Source organism: Rhinolophus sinicus, linkage group LG04 (genome assembly GCF_036562045.2).
Source record: "Rhinolophus sinicus isolate RSC01 linkage group LG04, ASM3656204v1, whole genome shotgun sequence".
Lineage (NCBI taxonomy): Eukaryota > Metazoa > Chordata > Mammalia > Chiroptera > Rhinolophidae > Rhinolophus > Rhinolophus sinicus.
The window spans coordinates 32,572,395-32,591,642 of record NC_133754.1 but is presented as its reverse complement, the minus strand read 5'-3'; positions in this window follow the sequence as shown (position 1 = coordinate 32,591,642).

Genomic DNA, 19,248 nt, shown 5'->3' with positions numbered 1-19,248 from the left:
TTGATGAAAAAAATACTTTAGATTTGTAGATTAGAGTATGAGAAATAAACTGGAGAAGCTACATTATAAGCTGTTACTCTATAAACTCCGAAAAGTTATTACAACATATATATGCTACATTACAGTTGCCAGTTTCCTATAAGACTATCAGATTTTTAAAATTTATTTGTTCATTTGTTTTCATTTCCACTTCATATAAACAACTACATGAGTGGAAGAAGTCAGTAACAGTTTTCAACAGTTTATTTCCAGGGAGATTTCTAATGAGTTTTTCCCCCCCAAGACCTATTTAAGATGCAAAGTAACAAGCACTTTAATCTGCTACTTTTAATCACTTGTGTTATAAAACACTGACAATTTTAATGGAACATTTTATATTTTTAGTTTTTTATCAGGTGGTGAGTTAGACACTGGAGGTATACTGTTGTTTATATATAAAAAGAGTATAAAAGAAGGAATTAGGCATTTAAGAACATAGCACATTTTTGCAAAAGTATATTTAAAACATCTTTCTTTGTAAGTTTTGGTTGGGATAAAACAAAAATGTTATTCCATTGTCACTCTTCTATCCACTCTCACTTAAGCTTCTAAGAGGTAAAATAAACCACATGGATATTGCCACTTCTACCTCTGAATATTTGTCAATTGAAGGTTATCTTTCCATTCTCCCTATATTCCCATCCTCTACCCTCCACCTACAGCCAACCTAAGGGTACGTATTGGCAGGTTTACTGAGAGTTTTACCTACATACAAAGAATAGGTGAGATTCAGTACACCAAAACTCAGGCAAACATACAGTAGACTATCCTTCTGCCCAACATACAAACCAAAATATCTCTCATCAAACTAGGAGCCTCATTATATTGCTCTTGTAGGATTTTATTTACTCCACAGTAATTGAGTATTGCTATATCATAGCGTGGAAACTCAGTTCATTTCCCTCAATTTCTGATGACCTGTCATATGATATAAATTATAATATATTTACCAAAGAATGCATTATTTCATTATGTTTATCTGGAAGCTTTTCCCAATAAGAATGACTGAACATAATTTTCTCAAAAAACAAAACAAAACAAAAAACAAACAAACAAACAAAATTATATATGGGCTGCTACTCCATTCTAAAGTTGACTGCTACTAGGCTATTATTTGTTTTATATTTTATTCATTTCCATTTTTCTCACCAAAAAACCTACTGTGTTATTTTCTGATTTTTCAGTTTTGGAAATAATCATTGACTCTTATTATGGAAAATTAGCATTTGGTCTACCTAACACAAAATCTCCTTCAGCCCCACCCCCAGACACACTACTTGATGACCCATCTTCTCTGTATATTATGTAACTTTTTTGATAAATATTCAGGGTTTAATTTTTATATCTATATTAATTGTGTTAGTGTGATATGGTTATATTTTCTCTCTTATATAACATTCACTTGAGGCTTTGTAATCTGAATTTTTGTATATTTTTCTATTTGAATTCATATGAAAAAATACTAAAGAATTACAATTTTAATACAGAGACTGATATCAGATAATATCAGGTTAATTTCAATCTGGAGATGGAGGAGTTTCTATTGAAATCCTTCTTTTTGGTGTGTTCTGAATTCATTGTGGGCTTGTTGCTCAGCTCTCAACCTTAGGACTTTCTCTACTCATAGTCCTGGAAATTTCCTTTACCTTTTTTCTCTGGTGAATTATTCCAACTTTGGTTGTATACCTTCCTTTCCTGCCTTTTTTTGTCAGATGATATTCACCAGTGCTTACTAAAAATAATCTGTAGGAGGATTTTTCTTTCTTTTCTTTTCTTTTCTTTTCTTTTTTTTTTTTTTTTTGGAGAATTACATGTTTGAAGGTTTTATTTATTTATTTTTTAATTAAAGTTTATCGGGGTGAAAATTGTTAGTGAAGTTATATAGATTTCAGGTGTACAATTTTGTAATACGTCATCTATATATCACATTGTGTGTTCACCACCCAGAGTCAGTTCTCCTTCCATCACCATATATTGGATCCCTTTTACCCTCATCTACCACCCCCCTCCCCTCTTACCCTCTGGTAACCACTAAACTGTTGTCTGTGTCTATGGATTTTTGTTTCTTCATTTTTCTTGCTCTTTTGTTGTTTTCAGTTTTATGTTTTATGTTTACAGTGGATTAAAATTTAGATTCAAATATATTTCCATTGGAATTTTGAAGACAATGTATATTGACTTCTACTCTTCAATGTTCTTTTTGTGAGTTTATTGGCAGATCCTTTATGTGTGAACTATAATCTTTACAATCATCTATGTACCTCTAAAAATAAGACTTTTTTGAACTTAAAATACCACATGCTTACAAATGAATTATTGAAACAATTTGAATAAAACTGTATAATTAATGTTACTTTAACTAAACACTGTAATGAATTTGTCAGTTCTTCAGTTTCCTCTAATGTAGAGAGCACTGATATGAAAATGAGCAATTTTCTCATGAACTTTGCATATTTCCTTCCAAATTTGTGTTTGAGGGACTAGGAATGCAAAATAAAATGCAATACTTGGCTTTACATCTATCTAGTCTAATCATTGCATCAAAAGTTTATATCAGAGGTTTCTATACTAGGACTGAAAGCAATCTATTCTGCTGGATTTAAACAGAATTAAAGTATAGACTATGAATGTCTCTTCCATTTGAATCACCAGACATTAGCATATGACCTGGCATATAGGAAATATTCTGTAAGTGTTAAATGAATTTTGTATATGTACACACACACACACACACACACATACATATATATATACATACATACATATATAATGAATACATGAATTATGTAATAAAATTGAGTAATATAAATAAATTATATATACGCAAATCTTAGTAACATGATTCACCAAAATAACAGCATAATTTTTATAAAGTCACAAGGGCTAAAGGATATTTCCAACATGAAAATACTCTTTCTGACCACATTTGTAGTTTGAAGGATGAAGATTCAGTTTGTTTATTTCTGTTTTTCCTTCCATTAAAATTGTGGTAACTACACTGTGTGGAACTGGTCAAGCTTCGAAGCTGACATAACATCTGCCTCTATTCTGCCACACTAAGATTCTTTTTTCTCTTTTTTTTTTTTTTTTTTTGGAGAATTACATGTTTGAAGGTTTTATTTATTTATTTTTAATTAAAGTTTATCGGGGTGAAAATTGTTAGTGAAGTTATATAGATTTCAGGTGTACAATTTTGTAATACGTCATCTATATATCACATTGTGTGTTCACCACCCAGAGTCAGTTCTCCTTCCATCACCATATATTGGATCCCTTTTACCCTCATCTACCACCCCCTCCCTCTTACCCTCTGGTAACCACTAAACTGTTGTCTGTGTCTATGGATTTTTGTTTCTTCATTTTTCTTGCTCTTTTGTTGTTTTCAGTTTTATGTTTTATGTTTACAGTGGATTAAAATTTAGATTCAAATATATTTCCATTGGAATTTTGAAGACAATGTATATTGACTTCTACTCTTCAATGTTCTTTTTGTGAGTTTATTGGCAGATCCTTTATGTGTGAACTATAATCTTTACAATCATCTATGTACCTCTAAAAATAAGACTTTTTTGAACTTAAAATACCACATGCTTACAAATGAATTATTGAAACAATTTGAATAAAACTGTATAATTAATGTTACTTTAACTAAACACTGTAATGAATTTGTCAGTTCTTCAGTTTCCTCTAATGTAGAGAGCACTGATATGAAAATGAGCAATTTTCTCATCAACTTTGCATATTTCCTTCCAAATTTGTGTTTGAGGGACTAGGAATGCAAAATAAAATGCAATACTTGGCTTTACATCTATCTATTCTAATCATTGCATCAAAAGTTTATATCAGAGGTTTCTATACTAGGACTGAAAGCAATCTATTCTGCTGGATTTAAACAGAATTAAAGTATAGACTATGAATGTCTCTTCCGTTTGAATCACCAGACATTAGCATATGACCTGGCATATAGGAAATATTCTGTAAGTGTTAAATGAATTTTGTATATGTACACACACACACACACACACACACACACACGCACATACATATATATACATACATACATATATAATGAATACATGAATTATGTAATAAAATTGAGTAATATAAATAAATTATATATACGCAAATCTTAGTAACATGATTCACCAAAATAACAGCATAATTTTTATAAAGTCACAAGGGCTAAAGGATATTTCCAACATGAAAATACTCTTTCTGACCACATTTGTAGTTTGAAGGATGAAGATTCAGTTTGTTTATTTCTGTTTTTCCTTCCATTAAAATTGTGGTAACTACACTGTGTGGAACTGGTCAAGCTTCGAAGCTGACATAACATCTGCCTCTATTCTGCCACACTAAGATTCTTTTTTCTCTTTTTTTCTGGTAAATGTGAAACCTGGGCCTGTTTGTGGATATTTAAAGCCTGTGTGTAGCGTTTTCTGCAAACTTAAATAGTACATAAAATAATTAGTCTAATCAAAGATTTTCAGAGGCCTATTTTGGTAGTATAACTTTAAATAATTATCAGGACTTGGTAGATATATGAATCACCCTGCTGATATAATTATTAAATTGTAATTATTGATACTTTGCAGATGGAATACTGAATAAATAGCTTGATGATCAGAAGTTATAGGTGTGTTAAAAGGTAACCTGAGGCACACTATATGTTTTCAAGAGTTTATTTCAGCATACATTGATTGATATTGGACAGTGACAAACCAAAGATTGTTGGAAGTGCTCCACAGACTGGAGCCAGAGTGGAGGTTTTATAGAGAAGTCATGGAAGCTAAGCAAGGACATTGATTGTTTATAGCTTAAGCAGTTTCCTTATTTGGGAAAACATAGTTGGCTTTTGTAACTGGTGTTCTTAAATTTATGGATTTGGAAGCATTGACTATGGCTTAGGTTTTCTTTTGCTTAGGTCAACTACCAAGGCATTAGAGCAGGGGTGTCCAAACTGCGGCTCGCAGGCCATCTGCGGTCCGCGATCCATTTTTTATTGGCCCACAGCAAATTCCAAAAATACATTTAGTTTAAATAAATCAGGTGAGGCAATACGTACTTCACCTTGAGTGAGTGGCCCGGCTGTTTGTGTATTTTACCGCATATGGCCCTTGGTGAAAAACGTTGAAAAAAGTTTGGACACCCCTGCATTAGAGCTACCTCCTTGTTTAATTACTTTAACAGGTGATTTTTTTTTTCTTTCATTAATGAGAGAAGGGAAAAACAGTAAACTCATGCTGTTTTTCATTAAGACAATATTTTGCCTTTAAAGAACTGTACAATTAATGTCATGGTCTATCAGATCTTTTAACAGATTTTCAAAAAATGAGCAGTTAGAACATTAATAAGTGCTAACTAAATGTAAAGAAAAAAGTAATTTATTATGTGGGACACAGACTTTACCTTTATATCTTGAGAATTACTAAGCTTTGAAAATAATTAAGAATTAACTGAGAAGATAATTTTTTGTAGTGTGGCTGATTTTAATGTTATTATAATTTTCAATGCCTAAAATGCAAACACAGTAAAAACATAACATCTTTGAACTTTTATCTTCAAAGATTAATTCCTGAGAATCTGTTTTAGTGTATTTAAAACCTTTTCCCCACCCCCCACCCCCGCCAAAAAGCTGTTTTCCCACGGTTTAATGTTGTGGTTATTATTCCTACTTACTTTAATTCACTAAGCATGGTCAATACCAATGGTAAAATGATGCCCAAACCCAATAGAATTATGCTTCTTGAGATTATTATGCTAAGTGAAATAAGTCAGAAAAAGTAGAGAACCATATGATTTTAATTATATGTGGTATATAAAACTGAAAACAACAAAGGATCAAAACAAACAAATGCAGAAACAAAAATTCATAGATGCAGACAATAGTTTAGTGGTTACCAGGGGGATGGCAAGGGGGAGGGGGTGGTAGATGAGGGTAAATGGGATCAAATATATGGTGATGGAAGGAAGAACTGACTCTGGATGGTGAACACACAATGTGATATATAGATGATGTATTACAGAATTGTACACCTGACATCTACGTAACTTTACTAACAATTGTCACCCCAATAAACTTTAATTCAAACAATAAAAAAAGAGTGTTTAGTCCATTGGAGAAGGAAGATAATTGAGATAATTGAATAATGATCATTAACAACAATTATCAATATGTCATAAGGCCTGAGGATGCTAGTCAGTGAAGTATGACATGTTTTGAGAGTACACAGTATTACATCAGATCAACTACTCTTCAGAAATATGACATGAATTAGTTTACAGCAGGTAAGTGGAATGCATGTAAATTAAAAATAAAGCTATTTAATAGTTTATGTGTCTGAGATGATTTAGGCCAACATAATGAAAATTAGAAGAACTATATATTTGGTTGATTTTATCCACATGTGAATATCAACATCAGATAATGTTATGGCTAAAAGTTACAGCATTGAAAGATAATTCACTAACTCATAAATAATGGATTCTTGCTCAAATCATATAAAATAATTTCTACTACATTACTTTTAATTACCCTTAATTATAAATAAAATAATTTTATCATGGGCTTAATTATTGATATTTAATGAAAGGTTTGTGTTATTGAAATAGATTAATGTACATGTGCAATTTTTCAAATTATGTCAAACTAATAGTGAATCAAAGGTTTATGAGCCTGTGTAGGTCTATATCCAATGAATTTGCAAGTGGTTCTGTTCCTATTTGTCATCAATTGTTTTATACATTTTGTGTGAAAATCTATTCATTTGTAGATAAAGTATTTATGTAGTAGATAAACAGTCAAATCAACCTCTTTAAAATATAAGAAAAAAATGTGTTGTTATTTTTTTTAATCTTTGAACCTATTTGTTTTATTTGAGGTCAGCACCCAGGTGATACTTGGATTAACTACATATAATATTTATTGAAAAGGATGTCTCCAGGTTTCACTGTGCTCTTCCTTTTGAAATCACTTTTATGCCCTGATTATATATATCACAGGGTCAAGTTAAGATAGCAATGATTACTTTCAAAATCTGATAACACTCTGGGTGATTTTGAAACATTGACTTGTTCTGTACATCTGGACCAGATTAGTTGTCTAGGTAGAGAAAAAGCATGGATCAAAGTGTATGTGTGACGTGTAAAACTTAAAACAACAAATGACCAAGACAGACAAACACAAATTCATAGATGCAGACAATAGTGTAGTGGTTACCAGAGGGTAAGTGGGGAGGATGATGGTAACGAGAGTAAAGGGAGTCAAATATATGGTGATGGAAGGAGAACTGACTTTGGGTGGGGAACACACAATATATAGATGTTGTATTATAGAAATGTATACTTGAAACCTATATAATTTTACTAACCAAAGTCACCCCAATACATTTAATAAATATAAAAAGAGTATTAATTTAGGTATGTATTTGTTGTTAACAGGTCCTGTGTACATTGCTTAAAAGAAAATTTCAAGATATGGACAAAATTTTAAAGGAAGGTCTAAGAGAATGTGTGTGTGAACAAGAAGGTGGAATTTTTGAAGTAGAGTTAACTGAGCTTGAAAGCTGGGGGGAAATGAGGTGTTGAGTTTAATACATATATTAAAAGGGCAAAGGAAGGAGAAAGGTTTAAAGCATTGCCTTATTTGATCTCCAGGTTCTGTCAAAGCATAATGAGAGCTTGATTCTTGTACTGAACAAAGAGAGAATATAAGATCATAAAGGAAGAAATAGGAAATCAAATGGATAGTTGGAGGTGAATATGTACAACCAGTAATTTGAACATGAAAAGTGCTTTTGATCTATTCAAGAACAGTAATATATTATACCTTAAATGAGGACAGTAGTAACTAATGGATTAAGGTTATATTTTTCAAATAAGTACATTTAGTTTGTTAATAAATTAGCTAATATGGTTATATATTTTTGTAAAGCTATTATTCAAATTAAGTCTTTAACTATCAAATGTATGTCCTCTGGAAATGGAAAGGTTATGTTCTACTTCTACCCATATACATGTCCTTTCCTAATAATCTTGTACAGATGAAGGTGGTTTAAGTAATTTGATAATTCACAACAGGTACTTGTATCAATACTCTTAAAATAATTTAATTAGCGATACCACGTTTGAAATTTGGTGATGTATTTCACTTATTGTGAAATAATATTGTGAAATATTCACTTAAATTCACTAACATTATTTATTTAGAATACATTGAATATTTTGGTTTTGATATATATATATATATATATATATAAATTTATATATTATATATATATATATATATATATATATATATATATATATATATATTTAATTTGAGCCAGTTAACACAACTAAAAGTAAGTTGCCAAGAGAGAAAATCTTGGGGGTGTATGTGGGTTGTGTCAGGTCTGTGGATGATGGCTGGAGGGTTTGGTGGTGGTATCTGAATATAATGTGGGCATAGGACATAAATGAGTTTAAAATATTCCATAGTGGCAGACATGTTAGTAATTTTTGCTTTTTAAAGTGAGAAGTAGGTTTAAATACCACCAAAAGAATGTCAAATCTTAGGTAGCTGGCAAAATTCCCAGGTCCTTGTTTGCACAGATGATTATATGTATATATTCCTGATAAAAAAAAAAATTTCTAACTCTGGATGTTAACTTCAGATTAAGTTTACATCTAGCATAATTGGGAGGATTTTCTAGCACTGTATAATATAGTTCTTTGTTTGCAATAGGAAACTGAGTACAACATAAAGCCATATTAAATTCTGCAAAGCTACTGTCATTTGTTAGCATAAAGTAGACAGATATGGCTAAATGGAATTTTTGTGAACCATTTGTGATGTAGTGCTTAAGAACCCAAAGTAAGACTCTTTGATTTCTAGTGTATATAGAAGGCAATATTCAATGATGATAATATGTGAGTAGAATTTTAAAAGAACATACAGTTAAAGACCAAATTGTAACCTAGCGGTTTAAAGAACATTGTGTCTATATATTTCTGCAGATTCTCAACAGCCTTAGAGAATACAAATTCTTGTTATAGATTATAGATATAAAATGCCATCAGAAGTCTGAGTTCCTCCTGCCACCTTACAAAACTAATAGGAATGGATTTAAGCCACAGTACATTTCTATCATCTAATTACCCCATTGTTATTTTAATATGAAATAGTTTAACACTGGTTGTGTTGATATGATCTGCCACTAAATTAATTTCTTATGAGGCATAATCATTGCATCCTAAACAAACATAATTATAAAAGCCTTCTTTCTTATATTAAAAATTAAGGTGAACTACACCCTCCCCATTTCACATATGTGATGTTATTACAACCTGAACTTCAGTACACAAAATTGTTTGAAAATAAGATAATAGGATGGTAAATATTGTACATTATTATTTATTAGATTATTTCTAACCACAAAATAAATTGTCTCAATCTAATTAAAGCAAAGTCACCCTATGAAATTCAATTGACTTTATGTCATGTCCTAAAATTAGAACTTTGTGTTACAAAATGTTGCCATTCCTTGAAGCTTTGCAATAACACAGGAAAGCAGAAAGTTAGAGTAAAGAATGTAAGCATTTGAGTAACAGAACGATTTTTTTGTGAATTAAATAAACCACACTAAAGCACAGCCACACTGCTGTGTGTATATCATTTATAGTGCATACTGCATTATAATTTATTTTATATAAAATATGTATGTGATATATTTATATAATATCTTATCACTGTGCTCTCTCTACATATACATATATATATATATATATATATATATATATATATATATATTTTTTTTTTTTTTTTAAAGCAAATAATATAGAGCAAAAATCATGAATAACTGGAGATTTATTACATGCTTAAACAAGATTGGGGAAATATTAAGAGCCTGTTTTAGGGTTAAACAGTAACTTAAGGCATCTTGAATTTGAAATGCCTTTACTGTAGGACATTCAGTAATTTTATTCAATAGACAGTTATAAATATGGGTCATAAATGTAGCACAAATATCATAACATCATTAGTTTCTGTAGAATCAGCAGTAAGTGATGTATTTAAAGACATCAACATGGGTGCTATGTACTGCAGAGGCTGGATAAGAAGGTAAGGAAACAGTATTGAAAGCACAATCTTGAGATGACTAATACTTGAAGAATCAGTAAAGGAAGTGTGTAAAGGAGATTGAAAAAGGCTGTTCTGAACAAAAGGAGAACCCTGGAAAGTGCTATTTACCACATATAAGATGCTGTTGAAGTACCAAATGAAATCAGTCATAGTGGATGCAGGTTTAGAGAAGCCATTAGAGTAAAAACAAGAATTTTGTGACTCTAAGATGTAAAATTGAAGAATGGACACAGCAAGTTGAATATGTTATGAAAAACATTATTTGTGAAGGACACAAGACATGTTAAGTGTTGAAAGGGGGTTTCAAGATGGAGGGAGGCTTTCTGAAATTAGATGAGAAGAATATAACCTAAGGTGATAGAGAGTCCCAATGAAGGAAGATGCAGGTTAAAAAGAAAACTGGATATGATTGATGGATTAGAGTTCCTGGAAAATAGGAGAAGGTAGCCCTACTCTAGAGAGAGAAGAATTAGCTTTGGATTAGACAGACGTATCATTTCTGCAATATTAAAATGAGAAATAAGTATATATACATACACAGAGAGTAAGATAGCAAGATAAATATTTTCTAATTCCTTATTTATTGCATGTAAGTCAAAGTGAGGAGTTCTGCTGCTTAAGAAGAAATGATAGAGGCTGGGGAAAAAAAAAATAGTGGTCACTGAGGAAGAAAGGAATAAGGGCAATAGTTTCCATGAAGATAAGTGGTCAATAGGCTTAAATGATATTCAATTCTTTATATGGGGATACTTTAATATTTGTTTTAGTGAAAATAACTACAATTTTGTAGCAATTAGATAAGCGATTTTGCAGAACAGCAATACTGAAAAAGAGTTGTGTCATAGATGGAACACAGTGACAATCAAATTCATTTCAATTCGAGGAGTTTGTGCATGGAAGAAGACAGAAGGTGTCGCATAGCTGTAGGAGGACATGAGATGCAGGATGGTATGTTAATGAAAAGAAATACAGCATGTTCAAGCAGTCGGGAAGGATCCAAAGAAAGGGTGGGGCTGAAGACAGAGTACAAAGGAAGGTAATCAGCTGAGAAACATGTCTGAAGAAGGAGGAGAAAAGAGTATGATTATTGTTTCTATAAAAGGTAATTCTTTGTAATAAGGAGAAAAGATAACTGAATATTGGTGGCAGAAAGTTGAGCATTTCCATTCACTTTATATTTGCTGAATTTGAAAGAAAAATTTTGTTGAAAATGAGGACAACAGAAAATAATGTTTGAAATAATTTCTCTGGAGAATGGGAATTGGCAATAACTTGAAAGGATATTTCAATGATGAAGGAAAACCCAGGTGACATTAGGAACCAAAGACATATACTGGGACTGATCTGTCAAGTTGGGTTATTTTTCTCTGATAAATGTGAAGTCAGTTATTTCCTCTAATTCAGGTTTGGGATTTGCTGAGGGTGGAGAGAGTGGTATGATTAAAGGAAATTGCACAGTGGGACTATAGCTTAATGACAAGTCAGTGGCTGAAATAATGGAAATTGGGCCTAAACTGAATATGGAAGAGCTGATGATAGGGAAATATGTAAGAATCAAAGGAGTAGAGTTCTGATGAGTTCACGTAATTGGTGAAATAGGAACTCCAGGTAGGTGTTATAGACAATATGCTTAATGACAAAAGTAAGAAAAGTGTGTAAGGATCTTTTTTTCCCCCCAATAAAATACGGGTGAGTTCTGACAGCATAGATAAGCCTTAGAGAACCAAAGTTTGTATAAAACAGCATAAATGTAATACTGTGGAAATGGCAGGGAGCAAGAAGTACCTGGGATGTGGGAGGAGGAAGTTCCTTTACTTCACAGGGACACACAGGAGACAGGGCCCTTCATTTTCAATGAAGACAAGAATAATCAAGATCCCTCAGTGATGAGGTTCTGGATCTAGAGAAGTCTACACAGAACTGTGGCTTCATAAGGAATCATGAAAAGATTTAGGTGAGATTGGGGCAGTGGAATTTGTGTTAGGGAAGAGGACGTTATGAGTATGGAGTAGAGATTAACAAGAAATGATACATAACCAAAGGGATTTGCATCTTGAGTAGTACCAAATAATATTAGGCATGGTGTGGTAGTATTAGTGGTGTCACTGACAGAATTTTAGTCACATAAATCTAAAATTTTCTTGTAATTAAACTTAGGATGTAGCATGAATGCCTATTCTTTTTTTTCAAAATCACTTTATTGAGGTAAACTTTCAATGCCATAAAATTCACCAAGTATAAGTGTACTATTCAGTGATATTTATTAAATATACAGAGTTTTGCAACCAATACCACAATCCAATTTTAGATCGTTTCCATGACCCAAAAACTTTCCTCATGCACATTTGCAGTCAGTCACTATTCTTACACCTTGCACCAGTCAATCACTGATGTACATAGTGTCTTTATAGATTTGCCTTTTCTGAAATTTCCTGTAAACGAATTGTGGGGACAGAGCCCCAGAAAGTAGTTTACAGGCTCTCGGACTCACGTGGAGGAGTGCTGGCTCGGGTAGTAGATGGCCGTCAGCTGTGGCTGATTGGCTGTCAGCTGTAGCCAGTTAGCCAATTAGCCGCTAATATAACTGCTGCGGCTACGAAGGATAGCCAAGGAGAGTGGAGGAGAGTGAAAGAGAGTCGTCGGTGGGTTGCAGACAAAACGGACAGCAGGTCGCACATCCAGTGAACCCAGCCTCCAGTGAGACCGTAGTGGTATGACTCCCCTACCTATGGCTCCGTGGGTGTTCCTTTTTGGCCTCACCATATCCTGCGTTATGTGGGGAGCGGGACCAGAGACCCTGCAGGCCTCCCCGCACGACAAATGGCGCAGCGAGCAGGGTCTCCCGCATGACACGAATTCTGGAACATTTTTTGTTTGGCCTTTTTAACTGAGCATATTTATTTGCTTATTTGCTATTTCATTTGCATAACTTTACATTTCTACCAACAGTGTAGGAGACTGCCAGTTTCTCCACATCCATGCAAATACTATTTGATATTATAACTCATTGATAAAAACAATTCTAGTGGTGTATGGTAATATTTCACTGTTATTTGCATTTCCTTAAATATATATTTATTAGTCACTCACATATCTTCTCTGGTGAAATGTCTACTCAAAATTTTTTTTTATTGGTTTGTTAATATTGAGTTGTAGGGTTATTTACATATTCTGGATAAAATTATTATAATCAGATGTAGGATTTGCAAATGTTTTCTATCAATCTATAACTTCTCTTATAAATTCATAATGCCTTTTGAAGAGCAATAGTTTTTAATTTTAATGAAGTTCAGTTTATCATTTTTTCTTGTATGGATTGTGATTTTGTTTTTATACCTAAGAACTCTCTTTGCCCAACCCCAAATCAAACAGAATTTCTCTTGTTTGCCTCTAAAAATTTTATAGATTTAGCACTTATACTTAAACATCTGATTCATTTTGAATTTTTACTGTTGTTATGATGTGAGATAGTTTCTAAATATATTTCTCTGTAAATGGATGCTCAATTTTCTCAGTGCAATTAGTTGAAATCATCTGCCCATTATATTGTCTTGGCATCTTTGCTGAAATACAATTAGCCATAAATATGTTTATTTTTAAATTCACAATTCATTTTGACTGATTTCTGCATTTATCCTTATGCCAATACCACCATATCTTATTTAATGTAGATTTACAGTAAAAATGCTTTTATATTTCAAATATTTTAATTAATATACTGGGTTATTTGTATTTCCATGTTAATTTTAAGATTTGCTTTCAATTTTGCAGAAGAAAAAATGCTCAAATTTCTATAGGGAGTGCATTGAAACAACATATGAATTTGGAGAGACCAATTAAGTCTTTCAAATTAAGATAATGAAATATCTATTTATTTTAATTTTCTATTTCTCTCCACAATGTTTTGCAGTTTTCAGTGTACACATTTTGTTTCTCTTCTTAAACTTATTCTATAATATTTTATTCTTTTTCATGCCAGTGTAAATTGATTTTTTTTCTTGTTTTTCTTTTTTTTTTTTTTTTGTATTGTTATAATCTAGACATTAATTTATTTAACTGATCTTGTATCCTGGTACTTTGCTAAATATAGTTAATTCCAATAGTTTCTTTGTAGGTCCCTTAAAATTTTGTACATACAGGATTATGTTTCTGCAAATAAAGACATTTTTATTTCTTTTCTAGTATAGGTACCTTTTATTTATTTTTATTGTTTTAATTATCTGGCTAGAACCTCCATTACAATTTTTGAATAGGAGTAATAAGAACAAACATTCTTGCTTAGTTCCTGATCTTAGAGAAAAAACATTGTTTTTCATCATTAAGTAGAATATTAGAGAGAGGTTTTTTTATAAATTATTTTATTAGATTAGTTAGTTCCTTTACTTTCACTTTGTTTTGAGTTTTATCATTAATGTGTGTGTCTTGTCAAACGCTTATCCTGTAACTATGATATGATTATGTGTTTTTACCCTGTATTCTATTGTTGTGGTGATTTAACTGATTTCAGATGTTGAACAAACCTTGAATTCCCGGAAAAATTCCAATTGGTCCTGATATTAATACTTTTTATATGTTGTGGGATTTAGTTTGTTGGTATTTTGTCAGTTTGCATCTAATATGTTCATGTAGTTTCTATAGTTTCTACAGTTTCTTGTGCTATCTCTGTCAGGTTTTGATATATGGGCAATATTATGTTCATAGAAAGAGCTGGAAAGCATTTCTACTTACTCTTTTTCCAAGAGTTTGTCGAATATTGGCATTAGCTTTTCCTTAAATGTTTGATAAAACTAACCAATTAAGTAATACGGGTCTAGAGTTTAATCCATGAGACTTTTTTTTTAGTTATTCAATTTCTTTACTAGGACTAGGTCTATTCAGAGTTTCTATTTCTCCTTGAGTCAGTTTTGATAATTGTTGTCTTTTTAATAATGTCTGTTTCACTCTAATTGTCTGATTTGTTGGCATAAAATTGATCATAATATTTTCCTACAATACTTTTAATTATTATGAAATTATTATGTAGGACCATCAGTAATGGCTTTTCCAAATTCCTTATTTTGGTAATTTTTTTGTCTTCTCTCTTTTACCTTAGTTAGTCTAAAATACTGTTTTCTCCATTTCTGTTATATTTTCAAAATCATCTTTCAGTATCATTGATTTTACTTATTTTCTGAATTCTCCTTAGATGGTCATTATTTCATTTTTTTTTTTTTTCTGCTTGAATTCAGTTTTCTGCTCCTCGCTTTTTGTCTGTTTTCCTAACATTGAAGTTTATATTACAGAATAAGGACCTTTATTTTTTTTCTAACAGAAACATTTAAAGTTATACATATATAAATACTATTTAGCACACTCCAATAAATTTTGACATATTGTTTTTGCTGTAATTTAGTTCAAATTATTTTCTAATTTCTCTTGCAAATTTTTTAACTATACCCTGGTTTAAAATTGCACTGCTTAATTTCCAAATATTTAAAGATTTCCCAACTCTGTTTCTTTTGTTATTTCTAATTTAATCATATTATATTTGGAAAACATATTCTCAATTATCTCATCCTTTTTTATTTATTATTAGTTTCACATGTACAAAACAATGTAATAGTTAGATATTTATCATTTATATTCCTCACACAGTGAGACAGTGATAACCCTCCTGCCCCCATCTACTACGCCTCTGACATTGCATACAGCCATTACATTTCCACTGTCCCTATTCATAATGCTGTACTCTACTTCTTGTAACTATATATATATAGGTATAGGTATAGGTATAGGTATAGGTATATATATGTATATATGTATATATACATATATACATATACCTATACCTATACATATATATATATATATATATATATATATATATATATATATATATATATACCTATACATATAAAATTATACTTGACATTCATTATTATTCAGCTTTAGCTTCAGGTGTACAGTGCAGTGATCAGGTATCTACATCATCCCTGAGGTAGTCTCCGTAATGAGACAAGTGTCCATAGGATACCCTACAAAATCTTTACAACATTATTTATTACATTCCCCAAATTGACTTTCATATCCCCGTAGCAATCTTATGGTTACTGATTATGCTTTCTAATCCCCTCACTTCCTGCTTATCCCTACCCCCACCTAGCAACCCTCAGTTTTTCCTCTATGTCTCTGAGACTGTTTCTGATTAGTTCATTCATTTATTCTTTTCTTTAGATTCCACATATAAGTGAGATATTATGGTATTTGTCTTTCTCTGTCTGACTTATTTCACTTAGCATAATGTTCTCCTGGTCCACCCATATTGTTGCAACGGGTGAGATTTCATTCTTCTTTATGGCTGTGTAATACTCCATTGTATAAATGTACCACAGTTTCTTAATTCAGTCATCTAACGATGGGCATTTTGGTTGTTTCCATGTCTCGGCTATTGTGCTTGGTATAGTGCTACAATAAACATAGGGGGGCATAAATTTTTTTCGAATTAGAGTTTTGGATTTCTCTGAATAGATACCTAGGAGTGAACTTGGTGGGTCATAAGGTAGTTCCATTTTCAGGTTTTTGAGATACCTCCATACTGTTTTCCATAGTGGCTGCTCCAATCTGCAATCCCACCAAGAGTGCACAATGGTTAACTTTTCGCAACATTCTTGCCAGTACTTGTTAGTTGATTTATTAATGATAGCCATTTTGACTGGGGTGAGGTAGTATCTCATTGTGGTTTTTATTTGCATTTCTCTAATGATTAGTGAGATTGAGCATTTTTTCATATGTCTGTTTGCCATCTGTATGTCCTCTTTAGAAAAATGTCTCTTCATGTCCTCTGCCCATTTTTTAATTGGGTTGTTTGTTTTTTTACAGTTGAGTTGAGTGAATTTTTTTTATGAATTTTGGATATTAACCCCTTATTGGATATTTAATTGGCAAACATCTTCTCCCATTGAGTAGGATCCAGTTTTGTTTTATTGATGGTTTCCTTTGCTGTGAAAAAAACTTTTTAGTTTGATGTAATCCCACATGTTTATTTTTTCTCTTACTTCTCTTGCCCAAGGGGATATATCAGTAAAAATCTTACTCCGGGTAATATCTGTGAACTTTCTTCCTATATTTTCTTCAAGGAGTTTTATGGCTTCAGATCTTACATTTAAGTCTTTAATCCATTTTGAATTTATTCTTGTATATGGTGTAAGGAGGTGGTCCAGCTTCATTTTTTTGCATGTGTCTATCCAGGTTTCCCAGCACCATTTATTGAATAGACTGTCTTTACCCCACCGTAAATTCTTGCTTCCGTTTTCGTAGATTAAATGACCATATAGGCATGGATTTATTTCTGGGCTCTCTGTTCTGTTCCATTGATCTACATGTCTGTTTTTATGCCAGTACCATGCTGCTTTGAATACTGTAGCCCTTGTAGTATAATTTGATGTTAGGTATCGTGATACGGCCCACTTTGTTCTTATTTCTCAAGATTGCCGAGGCTATCCAGGGTCTTTTATGGTTCCATATAAATTTTAGGATTATATGTTCTATTTCTGTGAAAAATATCCTTGGTAGTTTGATAGAAATTGTGTTGAATCTATCTATTGCCTTAGGCAGTATAGGCATTTTAACAATATTAATTCTTCCTATCCATGAGCATGGTATGTGTTTCCATCTATTTTTATCTTCTTTAATTTTTTTCTTCAGTGTCTTATAATTTTCTGAGTACAGATCTTTTCCTTCTTTGGTTAAATTTACTCCCAGGTATTCTATAGTCTTTGAAGCATTTGTAAATGGAATTGTTTTCTTAATTTCTCCTTCTGATATTTTATTATTGGTATATACAAATGCAACTGATTTCTGAATATTAATTTTTTTATCCTGCTACTTTACTAGATTCATTTATCTATCTCATCTTTTCGAGTTGAGTCCTGTATTATAACATATGGTCTTATTCTGGAGAATATTTTATGGGCACTTGAGAAGAATGTTATGTTTTGCTTTGTGCTATATTCTAGAGCTGATGGGTCAAGTCTTAGGTACAATGCAACAGTATTGTTCAAGTCTTCTGTGTCTATGCTGATTTTTTTTACATATAGTTGTTTTAGTAATTATTGATAATGTGGTATTGAAATAATCCAACCAAAATTTCTAAATTATCTATATCCTTTCATTTCTGTACATCTTTGCCTCATATATTTTTAGATACATATCCTAAGATGCACATACTTTTATAATTGTTCTTTTATGTGAATACATGGACATTTTTATCATTATTAAATTTTTATCTTTGTCTCTAGTAATATTTCTTGTCTTAAATTCTATTATGTTCTATATCAATATAGCTGCTCACATTTTTTTTTTTTTTTTATGGTCAGTCTATTGCTTGTATACCTACATCCATCCTTTCATTTTCAATCTATTGGTATCTTTGATCTAAGTGTATTACTTGTAGACACACACATTAAATCTTTTTCATTTTTCATCTTCCATTTTGATTGGGTGATTAGTCAAAGAACATTTAATGTAATTATCAGTATGTTTGGATTTCTTTCTAAAGTGTTCTTAATCATTTATTAATTTTATTTTTCATGTCTTTTTTGCTGCCTCTATTCCTCTTACTCCTGGATTTCGTGTTTACTGTTTTTTAGTTTTTATTTTCTTTCCCCTGATGATTTTTTTAACAATGTATTTTTAATTTTTTTCTTTGTGATTGCTTTATGGACTACAAAATGTATTTTAACTTACCAGAATCTACTTCAAGCTAATTTCAAAAACTGTATACATTTGAATATTTTTTCCCTACTTTCAGTAACAAATAGCCGTTAACTATTTCATGGATACCCACAGGAGACAGGACTCATAGGTCGGAAGCAAAAACCTTTATTAGTCACAGTAATATTGGAAGCCAGAATATTAGCATTTACATGCCCTGGTTCCCTGAGGCCTAATTCCAATAGGGCAAACTGAGAAAACTATGTGACACTTGCACACAGAGTGAGTTTTGTTATAGGAAGGAAACCATGAGGTTAGCTTACCAGGATCCTATGTATAGGACAATAAGCTTGCTTGTGCTTTGCTCCAGTGGGAAGGCACTGTCTGAACCTTCA